This window comes from Argiope bruennichi, chromosome 3 (assembly GCF_947563725.1).
Source record: "Argiope bruennichi chromosome 3, qqArgBrue1.1, whole genome shotgun sequence".
Lineage (NCBI taxonomy): Eukaryota > Metazoa > Arthropoda > Arachnida > Araneae > Araneidae > Argiope > Argiope bruennichi.
In genome coordinates this window covers 59,622,897-59,635,600 of record NC_079153.1, presented here as the reverse complement: position 1 = coordinate 59,635,600, position 12,704 = coordinate 59,622,897, and the positions used below count along the sequence as shown (strand labels likewise).

The following is a 12,704-nucleotide window of genomic DNA, read 5'->3' as shown; positions in this document are numbered from 1 at the left end:
TTGTCTGAAAAATGTGAAAATTGTTTCAAAGAAAATATATACATTTGGTTATAATTTACTTAATCGACCAATTTTTAAGGAAGATATTTCATAATGATTTTGAAATATTTTCATGGTAACAAAAAATGATAATAAAAAATAAACTTGACAAAAAATACATTATTTTTTATTGCTGTTGCTTGACTAAATCTGCCATCTTGAAAAAGGAATACAATAAAAATACCAAATGTTCTAACAAACGTCTCATTAATTTAGTAAATAAAAGTTACAATGATATTCACAGTATTTCTTTATTTTAATTTAATGAAATGTTTGGAAGCTGTAAGAAATCAGTTTGGTACGGACGCAAAGTTTAGAGTAGTGTTCGAATGGCGAATACAACACCCTAGCCTGAACACCTCTCTCCATTGTACTGAACAATAACAAGAAGACGTTTACTCTATGGTGACTTGATGGATGTCTAGGATGGTCCTTGGGTCCTTGATGGTTATATACTGAATCTTCAACACAAAACAATTCTGACTTCAAGCTATTAACAGACTATCGTGACATAAACGTTCGGTAATGTTTTCTTAACCGCCATGGATTTAGGGTTTTATGCAACAAAAGGACATCGAAATAACAGTAAAAATATAAAGAATTTTAAAACTTTAATACTAAGAGAAACTAAAAGCAATTAAATTCTATATTAGAATATTCCATTTCCTCTCTAAACTTGACAAAGATGAATGACATTGGTCTTAACTTTAACAAACCAGATTAAAATTAAATATTCATCTGTAACATTAATTGCTCCAAAATACCTTTCTGTTACAAATTTCAATAAAACTTGAAATTCGCAAGCGAAAATTTCCAAACTTTTCTGCGATACAGCTAATTCAAAAGATCTTTCAGAAACTGGAACATGAATCCACAGTCGGCATATCTCTAGGAATGTCCGCTGAAGTATTACGCAATCGTCCATTTAGTCCCATTTTACACAGTTTTATTCCACCAAAGAGTGGCCGAATCAGCATATTCTTTTTGTATCCTACTATCTAAGAGTGAGTTGCCTACACTTTTCCGTACACGGAAGCATTCCTCAATCACTGCGAATCGAAGCATCGAATTCGAAAAGAGAAGGATGGGGTCGAGAAAGGGGAGGAGGGGAAGGAAAAGGTAGAATAATTTGCTAAGAGTTTCCCTCAGACGGCGAGAGAGCCCTCTTCAATTGGATTTAATCCACGAGGCTTCCACTTTAATAAATTCGCATTCATTTGCGCAATCACTGAAAAGTGGATTCCACATCCAGGGCTTTAAGGAAAAGGATTGGGGATAGAGGGTGCGGTGCTTGCAGACGAAAAGGCCGCTGGAGCGAGGCATGACCGATTTAATTATCGTCGATACACCGCGACCCGGGAAGAGGAAGTGAAGTGAAGAGACTGAGATAGAGAGAAAATTGCGCACTGATTCACGGATTTCAAACGCCATCTGGAAAAGAATTTTTTCTCCCCACCAGAAAAATAAAAAAAAAAATGCAATGGAAGAAGAAAAGGAATTGGTAAAAGTAAACTTAATTTTATTTTTTTTTTACATAAACTTGGCAACATTCGTTCTCAAAAAAAGAGAGATAATCATTAAATTACCATCGTTCACTAGAATGGAAAGAACGAATTGAGAATATGTTATGTGCATTTAAATGTTGATTAAATGTAATTCGTTATATTTAAATAAGGATTTGAGTGATGCGATAATTTTAAGAACATATTAAATTGGCTTTGATAATCAGGATGATCATAAAGCCATTCTCTGTATCCACAAAAAAATTTTACAAAACAATCATTGAATACAATACTGTAAAATCTTCACCATGGAATTGTCGTGTTCTTAAATTCCTTTTTAATCTAACAGATAGTGCAACAACTAATAGCAATTTTTATCAAAAGGGCGTCAAAAAAGAAAATTTTTAAATGTGTTCTTTCTTTCCATAAATTCAAATTGGTCATTACTTTTCAATGCCAATTTTGGTGTTACATAAAGGACAGAGTGTTTTGTAATGCCATTTGAAAATAATGATGCATTCAAATATAGGAACTCAGATGCTGGATTTAGTATGACAGCTGAAATGTTAGACAGTACGTGACGTGAACTGGAACACTGCCAGGACAGTTTTCGAACAATTAAATTAAAATTCACTGACATAAGTTACTTTAATAAAAAATTCATAGATGTCTTTTAAATAAATCGAGACAATCTTATACCACATTATAATAGTCTTCTTACAATCATTTTTTGTAACCATAACTAATCATAAAAGAAACTTGTTAAATAATATTTTTTAAACTTCATTTCAATTATAATTAAGAATGTACTGAATATATATTAATGTTTTTAGATGAAAACATTATGCAATATCAGCTCATAATTTAACTGCTGTCGTTCCGGTTTTCACGAAATTTTTTTTACCTCTGGCAGTGTTTTAGATACCACAGAAATTTAATGTCTCTAAATTTTTAAGAATTTGTTCATAAACTTCTAGAGATATTTTTGCTCATATATCTTTGAAAAAATGTTTGGATATATTGCTGCCACATAATAAATAAAATAAACTTTTATAAAAATAATAAACCACATTAAGAAATTTCAAGAAATAAAACACAGGAAATGATTCTTTTACAATTGATTGTTCTGCAGTTCATTTATGTATTTTGGAAAAAACTTTACTGAAGTGGGAAAATTATTTCCTTTAGAAATAAATAATCTATTATGAAAAAATTTCTGCATAACGTTATTGTTTTAAATCATTTCGAATTAAGCATGGCTTCAAAAAAAATATACAAAAAAATTCAAGAAAATTTATATATATATATATTAAGCCATTAATTTTAAGGCAAACTTAAAAATAAGGCTACTTTAAAATACTACCACTTTGGATCCCATAAACGAAAATAAAAAATTCTAAAATAAACCCACTATGTTATAGCGTCATATCACAACACATTATTTAAAAAAATGACAGTAATTATAAATTTGAAAAAGATTTAATAATCTTTGACAATTCTTGGTATAAAAAAAACCAATTGGAAAAAATTCCTATTAAAAATTAACGTATGCTTGCAATATTAATCATTTTATTGATTTAAAAACAACAGAAATAAACTTTTTATTCCCTTTTTCAAGCCGATGATTTCAAAAATAACAAAACGAAACATTTTCCATGATGCAGTTACTGACAAATAAAATTTATCAAGTTTTGAAAACTTCAGGTTTTTTTTTTAAGAATTAAAAAAAAGAAAAGAAAAGAAAAAGAATGCAAGTTTGAGATCCTAAGTAAATACATCAAATAAATCGGATTTTCTACGGAAAATTTACTTTAAAAAAGCGCACGAAATATTTTTCATCATTTCAGGCTTCTTGTTAAAAATTAGTGAAAGAGGAAGTAATTGAATTTTTTCCTGACAGAAAAAAAACAACCGATGAATTTATTTTAGTTCAGAAAAAGAATCGAGAAGGAAATAATAACTACAAATATCAAATTAGAACTATTTTTTTGACCAAAGAATTTCAGCGAAAGAAATAAAACTAAATATAATAATTCCATTCGAAAAATATCAGAGAATTAATCATACAGTTCATTTAAATACTAATCATTAAAACTAAATCTAAAAATATTTTAGTAAATTCACAATAATGTATCAAACGATTTTAGAAATGTTATTTATTTCCAACATTACACCACAGAAATGTAAGAGTTAATAAGTTAAATTGTAAAATAACAGATGAAATTATGAAACATGAATTATCATAATAATATAATTAATTAATTAATAAACGATAATAAACTAATATTTCATCATTTCAGAATTAAGGTTTTTTTTTCAAATATGAAATTCATTCTTCCATAAGTGCAGTTAATGTATGAAAAATTATCGAAATTTTAAAATTCACAAATATTGCCTCTTTTTCCGGTAATTACTTTAAATAAAGTAATTATTGGAAAAATTATTAATTCCTTCGTACAATGTCAATTTAAGTATTTCCATTCACTAATATTATCGTTTAGCATTAAAAATTATAGACATATATTCCTAATCTATGTAAATTAAACTGAAACGTTATTTTTTTACTTTTAAGAATATTATATCTAAATATAAAGATTTTTAAATAAATTATATAATAGCAAATTTTTAAAATGAAATGAAGGGAAACTTATCAGGCCTAAGATATTATCATGCTAAGATGTTTCTCAGCATAGGTTAAAACTCCTTTTCCATATTTTTTTTTGCCATATTCTTGGCAATTTTGTCTAAATAACTTGAAAAATAAAGTATTAATAGTTTGATTTTGAGGCACCTTTCAAGGATCTCTATGCCTATATTACGGAACTTTTGATGCATCATGAATCGGTTACATCGTATTCAAATATCTTCTTGAAGAATAATACAAAAAATATTAATATGCCGAGATTTTTCCAAAACCTTTTTCAGACTTCTGCAAATTTCTAACAAAACTGAATACGATTTACGTTCTAAGCCAGGATGAAAGTCTAGTCTCAGCAATATAAAGAAAGTATAAATAAAAATAACAAGCATTTAATTGCGCGATACAAATTTCCAAAAATTTTATTTTTTGATGGGTACAATTTTCTGAAGTGTATTCACACCATTATGGCTGATCCCGCCAAATATTTCAATGCATGGAGCAAATTTTTATTTTTTGAGCCAAAGCCACAAACTTCCAATAATAATCTAAAAACTATCAAGAACATTCCAAAAATTCTATAAAAATTGAATAGAGTTATTCTGCTAAATCGAAGGGACATCTAACCACGTCTATAGAAATTTCAACAGACACTGGTTCAAGAGCCTAGTAAATGGGACTTCTTAGAAGGAAAAGACCAACCTACACTTGAAGAGAAGCTATGCCGGTCCTTAATAAAGCTTCATTAGCTCTATAATTAATTACGGGCTAATTAAGTTTTTCCTCTCCTGTTTCTCTCCGGTTGTCGCTTTTTTTCCCCAGCCACTCCATTCTGTCCGTTGTTGGATCTTCCACAACCATGCATTCACGAGAGTTCTGTAAAAGAACTGCAGAGTTTAGTCATCCGCTGTCCCTCGCCCTCCAAGACAGCTTCTTTTTCAAGACAGAAAAGTTTTGGTAGAAAAGAAAGGAAGGCAAGTATCGCCTCTCTCTCCGCCATTCATTAACTTTCATTAGTAAACGCATTCATTACGTCGTCCTTATGTTCTGGAAGACCACGGTGGAATTTAAAATGGAGGAAGGCAATAAGGCATGTCTTCTCTGAGGTAATAATTGGACAGGTCTGATCATTTTTATCTTTGGCCTGAGAAGACAATGATAATGAGTTAGTAATTCGATAATTTGGTGATGTATTCATGATCTATAAAGAGTAATGGGTAATTCATTTCATAAGTATAAAATCCAATCTTTATTGTTTTGCGAAATCATATTGTACTTTAATTAAGCTGAATGTATTTTAAGTAAGATATGATCATTTTACCTTTGGCCTGAGAAGACAATGACAATAAGTTCGTGATTGGATAATATGTGTGATATATTCATGATCTATAAAGAGTAATATGTGATGCGTTCTTAAGTGTGAAATCCAATCCTTATAGGAAATTCCTTTTGGGAAATCATATTGTATTTTAAGTAAGGTCTGATGATTTTGTCTTTTACTTGAGAAGACAATGATAATGAGTTCATGATTGAATAATATGTGTGACGTATTGAAGCTCTATGAAAAGTAGTGTGTGATGCATTCGTCAGTATAAAATCCAATCCTTATTGTTTTGGGAAATAGTATTGTATTTTAAGCAATGAATATACAGAAAGAAATCGCTTTTAAACATTCTCATTTATAAGGAAGGGATCAATTATTTCAATGATTCTTTTTAACGTCAAATATTTGAATAATTTCAGATAATGATTTTGTTTTCCATTATTTCTTATTTCTAAGCAGCCGGTCATGCTTTCACGCAAATAAAATTTTCCAGCTGTAGGTACACTCAATATGTTATTCTCGGTTCCTCTGACAAGCAACTTTTAGTAAACAGAGATTTGATTGCAACGTTTTAATTGTGCTTCCAACTTTTTTTCTTAAAATTTACAATAGGATAAAAAGACATATTGCTTCCAATTGTCATTTCTTTGTTTTCCTTTTAGCATCGAGTTACTCAAAAATCCGTTTAAAAGATTTTATTTTTTTAACATAAGTACAACAGCACAAAGATTTCAGAGAGAACTCCCTGGAGACTTCGCTTAATTACTCGCTTGAGCTCAACTGTACTTACTACTGACCGGTTCTTTGTTTGCGTAGCTTTGCTTTTATAGCTGTCGTGATAGAGCATCGAATGTTCTAGCACAAACATCAGAATGCGATTCCTAATGGAAATATTGCTAAGATCCTTGAATATTCAGTTCCCTTCATTTTTGTTGACAAAGTTGCCAAAGTTTTCGGGAATTCGTTAATTCAATATTAATTCAACAACATTTACTGCATATGTAAAACTCTCTTCTTTACCAAGAAACTAACGGCTCTGGGAAACAATATTACAAATTCGTAATATTATAATAAAACTATTAAACATTTATCATTCCCCCCCCTTCTAAACACAATATAAAATGAGCTAATACAATTTTTTTTTTCATTTTTCAATAAACATAACAAAAATTTATATTAAGTTTAATGCTATTTGTATATTCAAATGTATACAGAATTTTGAATAGTTTATTTTCGCAAATCAGTAAATATAATTTTAAGTAAAAACATTCATATTTGAAAAAGTAGTAGATAATTTAAAAAGAGAAATTATTAAAATTAAATATCACTTGAAGAGGTAAATCAAAAATTTTAAAAGATGATTTTATTTGAATGTTTAATAATAATTCCATGAAAATGTTTTTTAATTATACTTAAAATTTTAAAAAAGTGTTGGAAATAAAATGTGCCCATCAAAGAATTAAAACTGAAAAGATTTTTCTCCATCGCCTGCTTAGTTAAAAAGATACTTTAAGACTTATTCCTTTCAAATTATTTTTGTAAGGTCTAAATTATTTTTGTCCAATTCTTGCCTTTTATTCAAATGAAATTCATATTTCTTTTGGAAGCTCTTTGACAGTTATAACACTTGATTGAATTTAATCCGGAAAACTGTTTCCAAAAAATTTAACTCGGTCTTTTAATTTGCTACATTTTCTTTCAAAAATTATAACTTATATAGCATTCAAAACTTAATACCATCTCGAAAGGAATAAATATTTCATACAAAAACAGCAAAATATTTACATTGGAATAATACACCAATAACTATGTTTGCTAAGTAACCACAACTTTCAAACAACAATCCTAATAATTTTTCCAAGATAAACAACGAAAACACAGGATTTCAGCTTGAAATTATGCTTTCTGTCCTCAAAACAAATAAGATTTTCCCTCTGTCTTCAAGAAATCACTCATGGTTGTAAGAAGTCCTCCTTATTTAGTAAGCCCTCATCAAATAACGCCGTATCTGAAGGCGCGTCCCGATTGACAATGCAACGTTTTCCCAAGTGATATCAGATGCCAAAAACAAACAGAAAAGCAGCTCCTGTCTCAGAATCAATATGGGATTCTTTTTAAACTGCTGTGTATATATGCACACACATTTCGATACGCCTGGTCTCTAATTACTTTTGTATTCTCGGCTTAATGCGCCGGAGAATATTTGCTGCTCCAGTCATGCTTGAGACAGTGTTGACTCACTGCAGCAAAGCACGTCGGATGAATAATGGTGTAGTTAACAGCAGGAAAGGGTTATTTTAATTTTATTGTTAGAGCAGAATATGCTATATTAAAAGCGCAAAAAACAATGGAAAAATGCAAGAATTCAGCAATTTTAATATAATTACTTTTAATTGACGAAAAGAATTATACAGATAAATTTAAGATAAATGATAATTGTGGGTGGAATGATGTGTGGGTGCAACAGGATAATTGTTTGATTTAGGGCTAAAAATTTGGCGCAAATAAATTTATTTGAAAGTGTGGAAATGTACAATTTCGAGCGACTTTTTTGACATTTTAATTAGTATTTTGCATACTTAAAAATTAATCGTGGTTTTGACATTCTTCAGCAATAATTTCTGAAAATATTTCCACACATAATTTATTTTCAACTATAATAAAATTCAACAAGTAACTCTTTCTGATAATTTCTATTTGATGCAATTGTCGTGCAATTACTGCCCAAATTTTGATATTTAAAAAAAATATTTTTTTTGCTTTAATAACTATAAGATTTGATAATTGCAAATTATAAACCGTTTTCATTGTTTCAGCAAATTTTTAATCATATGATTTCTTTTCATTGTTGAAAGTGGACTGCATGAGATATCAAAGAGTGAAATTACTTTACTATAAAAGAAAAAATATCGACACATTTTCAAATCTGTTATTTAGAAAATAGCATTTTGATGTCACAGGACTTAAGTCCGTTAGGAATGTTTATGTAAACAATAAGAATTTATGTAAATTTATTAGAATAACATGAAATAAATACATGTCACAATTTGATGCTTAAAAACACTTAGTTGAGGGAATAAAGAACAAGAATATAGATATACATAAGTGATTTAATTGATTGTTTGTTTGTTTGTTTGTTTCTTATGGCACTTGCCACCAACAAGCCCGCTGTTACGAAGACAGCGATTTAAGCCTGAGGGGGACGTCTCTTATTTTTTATAGCAGCGCCAACTAGGGTCAAGAGTACGACTTTGCTACTCACGCATCACTCATTCGCTTGCACAACCCCTTTTTACAGGAGAGCGCATTCACACATCTCACAGATAGAACAACAGAAGAACAACCATGCCCAAACCGGGACTCGAACCCGGGACGCCCAGATCACGGGGAAGACACGCTACCCCTATGCCAGGACGCCGGCGATTTAATTGAAATTAAATGATACGAATACGCTGGAGAACAAAGGTAGTTAGTATGAATAAGTAAAAATCTTTTAATCTTAAAAGAAATCATTTTATTCCAGTTCAACTCCTGCAGTACGATTAATGTCCCAATTCAAAGTCTCATGAGGCCTATTTTGTAATCTCTTTTCTAAAATATTGATCTCATAATGCTAAACCGTGGTCAGGAAGACATCTGAGCTAACTACTCTTTCTAAAACTTCTACAACAAAGTTTGGCCAACAACACGAAGGATGCCCGATATTTGCACCAGTTCTTGGTACAAAATTGAGATCCGATTTCACTTATTGGCGAAATCGGCTCCCAATCCACAAACCTTCAATTCCAAAACCCTAATTGAACGTCTAGAAAACCAGAGAGTGGCAATCATTCTAACTTAGAATGCTACAAAAAGAAGGATTTCCATATATTCTATAAAACTTCAATGGAATATTTCTAAAATAGTAAAATATCTAGTAGGAACAAAATAAATAAACATTATTTATAATCTCAGATTGAAAGAACTGATGAAATAGAAATTTATTATTAAATAGAAATGAAATAGAAATTTATTATTGTTATTATTAATGGCAAAAAAATTTTAAAAAATAAATTCTTAAGCAACTGGCAGTAAATGATTAAAAGTAGTGCAATGTAAATTAACACTTCCCTGCCGTTGTATTCAGATATCTTCGCTCACAATGCAAAATAGTAGGTAGTCAAAATCCCATTTGGTTAAAATGAATTTCCCTAGTATCCGTTTTAAATAACCAAAACCGATGTAAAGTCGCAGTATTATCTAGCTTTTTGCATCCGTTGGCGATTACTGGATTTTAATTAAAAGAGATTTTTTATACAAGACTTTTGCTCAGTAAGTGACAATATGCTTTCTGTTTTTTCCAGTTACAACGAATTGGCAATATTTCAAGTGATATCAATACTGCAGAGTAAAGGTCAGATGATCAATTTTTATGGAACTAGGTCTGACATTTCAAATTTGTCATCTGAATGGCAAAGTTCTTTCATAGTCTATCGAAGTCCTCTTATTTTTAACTATAGTTAATTGGTAATGTGAGATTTGACCTGATTTGTATTTAATTGCATGACTTTCAATCAGAATTATCATTCGTCTACCAAGAATTATGATTTATCCTGAAATTTCACATTATGACTTGAGAAATTTCTTATAATAATTTAATTTTTACGGTTCAAGAATCATGCTTGGGAATTCTGCATGGATAATCATTATGGTTAAAATTATCTAGAATTCACCAGGCTCTTCGTCTAGCACGAAAACAGAAACAGAAATTTTGGCGATAAATCATTAAGGAAATTATAGTACTCATACTCCTCAAACCAAATGTGCCAAAGCATCAAAAAATTATAGCAATTGTTGCCAAATTATATGCGAGCGACATTTATTGTCAATTGGATGATACAGAAATAGCGATCGATTTTAATTGCAAAACACCAACAACAAACATTTTAAGCATGATTATTGTTTTTATGTTCTTGGTTATGTTCTTTTTTTCTAACCAAGCGTGCCAAAGTATCATAAAAAATTGCAGCAACTGTTGCCAAAAAAATATGTGAACAACATTTATTGCGTACAGGATGATATAGATGTAACGGTGGACTTTAATTGCAAATAACCAACAGCAAACATTCAAAGCCTGATTATTGTTGCGATGTTCTTGTTTTACTTTTCTTTCAACCAAACGTGCCAAAGCATCATAAAAAAAAAAAAAAAAAAAAAAAAAAAAAAAATACAGCAACTGTTGCCAAAATATATGTTAGCAACATTTATTGTCTACAGAGCGACACAGAAGTTACGATCGATTTTATCTGCAAAGCATCAACAACAAACATTTTAAACATGATTATTAATTTTATGCTCTTGTTTTATTTTCTTCTATAATTTTATTTCAAAACTAGCCGCCTTTGGCGACCTGTCAATTCGCCAATCTTAATGTTCGTTTAAATTTTAATAAATTAAATATTTTACGCAATTCTTACTTTAATAGATTCTTCATCAAAATATTTTAAAACTTCGAATTTTGATAGTCATATAATTCACTCATAATATTATAAAGGCCTTCAGTCATACGTAATATGTATCTCTCTAATTTTCTGTTAGTTCTCGTAGAATTTATGCTTTAAATTAAAGTGGAAAGAATTAATCCGCAATTAATATAATAATACTTTTTACTGAAACAAAGCATTTTTTAAATAATATGATTACTGATAACAGAGTCACTGAGCGTTTAAACTTTATGGGTACTAAAGAATATCTTTTTTAATTTATGTAATATCTCAAGAATTTGTCAACAAAATTTTCTCAGATTCATCATGAACAGATCGATTAATTAACAATGTTTAATTTTAAATGCATTAAACATTAAGAAAATAAAATGAATCGTGTAAAATAATCGGTCGAAAACAAGTTTTAAAAAAACTACTTAAAAAACGATGTACTTAAAACTATAAGCATATACAAAAAATATATAACTAACATAAATACAATTTAATTACAAAAGCATGCAACTAATTTAAATCAAGAATCAACCGTTGATAATATTGTCAAAAATCAGAACACAATGCGCATGCGTGAATTTTCAACGTCAGTTACGGTAACGCAAATGCGTGAATTTTTCTATGTCAGTTGGGGTAACGCTATGCAGATTAGACATTTTTAATTTCCTTTATTCTGTGTTATTTTAATTCAAAAGTACTTCAGAATGAATCTGAAAGATCGATTCATTAACAATGTTTAATTTTAAATGCATAAAACATAAAAAAAATAAACAGAATCGTTTGAAATAATCGGCCGAAAAATGTTAACCCTAGCCTCATTACTGTTGGGGGAAAAAAACTGAAGACTTACTCATTGAAAAGAGTTTTTGACGGGAAAGTTAGTTTTTAATTAATAATTAAAATTCTAATTAAAAATTCAAAAAAGGGACCCCAGGTGCACATTCCCGACCTCTAAGGTATACATGTACCAAATTTGGTAGTTGTAGGTCAAATGGTCTTTTCTGTAAAGCGCCAACACACACACACACACACACACACACACACATTGAGCTTTATATAATTATTGATAAAGAAAGTAGTAAATAACAAGAATAGTTATAATATATAAAAAGATTTATTACTTGCAAAAAAAAATCTGGTAAGTTTTTGACATATAATAGCTCTTTATTGCAATAAAATATATTGCAAGGAAACGGATATTTCGCCGTGAAAGAAAAATCAATGCGTAGTCAGTGCTGTAGAGTATATTCCTCAGAGATTTAACCATTTATTCTTTCAGTTCTGCCAATGAAGGGAAAAAAACTTATCTTCAGAAAGGAAACGAATGTCACAAAACAATTCCTTGCAGTCAATAGATGTTTACAAGAAAATGGTTGCCTTTTAAAAGGAAATGTTTCTCTTTTTGAAGCTGCGCTTTGAAAGAACTGTCGCTTTCTTGATGGTTGTAAGCATGCTTCTTGATGATGCAGGATACTCGAATATAGACAATAGTCACGAACTGAATTTATAAAAACAGATCGATTTCTCTGTATAAGCAAGAATAAGAAATCTTTGTCGTCTACCATATGATGAAAACGACTGCATAGGAAAAATGCATTGGTGAAAGGTATTGAGCCAACTAAGATTCAATAAATTTCAAAATATATTAATAACGGTTTGCCCTTTCATGTGTAGAGAAAAATGATACTTTTTAAAACTTTATTTATCATTACATTTCGGACTGAGTA

General features: G+C 29.8%; 1 protein-coding gene across 3 annotated transcripts in view; it reads right to left on the bottom strand.

Annotated features, from left to right (window-relative positions):
* The window catches only part of LOC129963311 (follistatin-related protein 5-like), a 498,278-nt gene that overhangs the window by 158,803 nt on the left and 326,771 nt on the right, over positions 1–12,704 (bottom strand). The window lies entirely within an intron of this gene.